The sequence below is a fragment of the Euprymna scolopes genome, chromosome 2 (genome assembly GCF_053919585.1).
Source record: "Euprymna scolopes isolate OS-2025 chromosome 2, ASM5391958v1, whole genome shotgun sequence".
Classification (NCBI taxonomy): Eukaryota; Metazoa; Mollusca; class Cephalopoda; order Sepiida; family Sepiolidae; genus Euprymna; species Euprymna scolopes.
In genome coordinates this window covers 148,118,849-148,121,274 of record NC_136483.1, presented here as the reverse complement: position 1 = coordinate 148,121,274, position 2,426 = coordinate 148,118,849, and positions in this window count along the sequence as shown.

The following is a 2,426-nucleotide window of genomic DNA, read 5'->3' as shown; positions in this document are numbered from 1 at the left end:
CTGTGCACGTCGCCACTCACCTATCGCTATAGGATTTTTTACTTTTTTTTTTTTTTTCTTCGAAAGATATCTGCACATAACGATCGCGACACATGCTTGTGCTACACATATTGTACCCTCTCCCACCCTACCACTGGTTGCACAGTGACAAACTGAAATAGTGAGATGACTGAGCATTGGCATAGTGTGCATGTTTTATTATCACAGAGTTTTATCTCTCTGGCAACTGGACATACACACACACATACACATAAGCAAGCAAACATGCATATGTATTTATAAATCCCTAGTTCTCACAATATAGTAACCCTCCAGAACTTGAGAGGGAGGCTAACAGGTGCTAGACCTTGCCCAAGGGTGACCTGAAACTATGCAAGGCAGAGGCGTTCATCTCCCTGAGGTAGTAGGTATACCCGCATACCCAATATAAATTATGCGTATATATCTATCTATCTATATATATATATATATACCCGAATACCCAATATATATTATGCACACACACATACATACATATATATATATATACATATATATATATATATATATATATATATATATATATATATATATATATATGCATAATAGCAAGTCCCACGACGTACCCCGTTCGTAAAATTTAGATATAATATTTTAATTCGTGCAAATTATGTATACAGATAATTCTCTATCAATTATTATATTTATTTATTTTTTTTTTTTTTTTTTTGCCTTCGGGACAAGATCATAGTGTAGTGTCTGTTCTTCAGATGCTCCACTTCAATTTCTTGTTCTCTGTCAGTGGAGGAAAAATCCTTCACGACTGAGACAAATCTTATTTTTGTTCCTTTTCTCCATATTAAAAAACGACCCTGGTGTCTAATTCTGTCCCGTGGGAAGGCATTGTAAATAGGGACAATTCTCTATCAATTATTATATTTTTTTTTTTTTTTTTTTTTTGCCTTCGGGACAAGATCATAGTGTAGTGTCTGTTCTTCAGATGCTTCACTTCAATTTCTTGTTCTCTGTCAGTGGAGGAAAAATCCTTCACGGCTGAGACAAATCTTATTTTTGTTCCTTTTCTCCATGTTAAAAAACGACCCTGGTGTCTAATTCTGTCCCGTGGGAAGGCATTGTAAATAGGGACAATTCTCTATCAATTATTATATTTTTTTTTTTTTGCCTTCGGGACAAGATCATAGTGTAGTGTCTGTTCTTCAGATGCTCCACTTCAATTTCTTGTTCTCTGTCAGTGGAGGAAAAATCCTTCACGACTGAGACAAATTTTATTTTTGTTCCTTTTCTCCATGTTAAAAAACGACCCTGGTGTCTAATTCTGTCCCGTGGGAAGGCATTGTAAATAGGGACAATTCTCTATCAATTATTATATTTTTTTTTTTTTGCCTTCGGGACAAGATCATAATGTAGTGTCTGTTCTTCAGATGCTCCACTTCAATTTCTTGTTCTCTGTCAGTGGAGGAAAAATCCTTCACGACTGAGACAAATCTTATTTTTGTTCCTTTTCTCCATGTTAAAAAACGACCCTGGTGTCTAATTCTGTCCCGTGGGAAGGCATTGTAAATAGGGACAATTCTCTATCAATTATTATATATATTTTTTTTTTTTTTTGCCTTCGGGACAAGATCATAGTGTAGTGTCTGTTCTTCAGATGCTCCACTTCAATTTCTTGTTCTCTGTCAGTGGAGAAAAAATCCTTCACGACTGAGACAAACTTTATTTTTGTTCCTTTTCTCCATGTTAAAAAACGACCCTGGTGTCTAATTCTGTCCCGTGGGAAGGCATTGTAAATAGGGACAATTCTCTATCAATTATTATATTTTTTTTTTTGCCTTCGGGACAAGATCATAGTGTAGTGTCTGTTCTTCAGATGCTCCACTTCAATTTCTTGTTCTCTGTCAGTGGAGAAAAAATCCTTCACGACTGAGACAAATTTTATTTTTGTTCCTTTTCTCCATGTTAAAAAACGACCCTGGTGTCTAATTCTGTCCCGTGGGAAGGCATTGTAAATAGGGACAATTCTCTATCAATTATTATATCAAACCTAGTATATAGTAATGAGATCAAAACTAATTATATGAATATGATTTGGGTGGCATCAGCTAAAATCGCAACTAAAACATACAACTCTACACCTTTATTCCTTAGCCTCTGTCCAACGCCCCATACGCATATATATATATATATATATATATATATATATATATATATATATATATATATATATATATATATTAAAAACATTTAAAAATAAATAAACGAGTTTCTTAAAGGGGCTAACATAATTATTTACCATAATAATTATTAAATATCTGCACTTTCAGTTGAAATAAAAAAAAGTCGGTCAATTTTCTCGTATGCGTAAATCACCATATAATGATTACATCACTCTGACAGACGTTAAAAACATTTAAAAATAAATGTTTAAG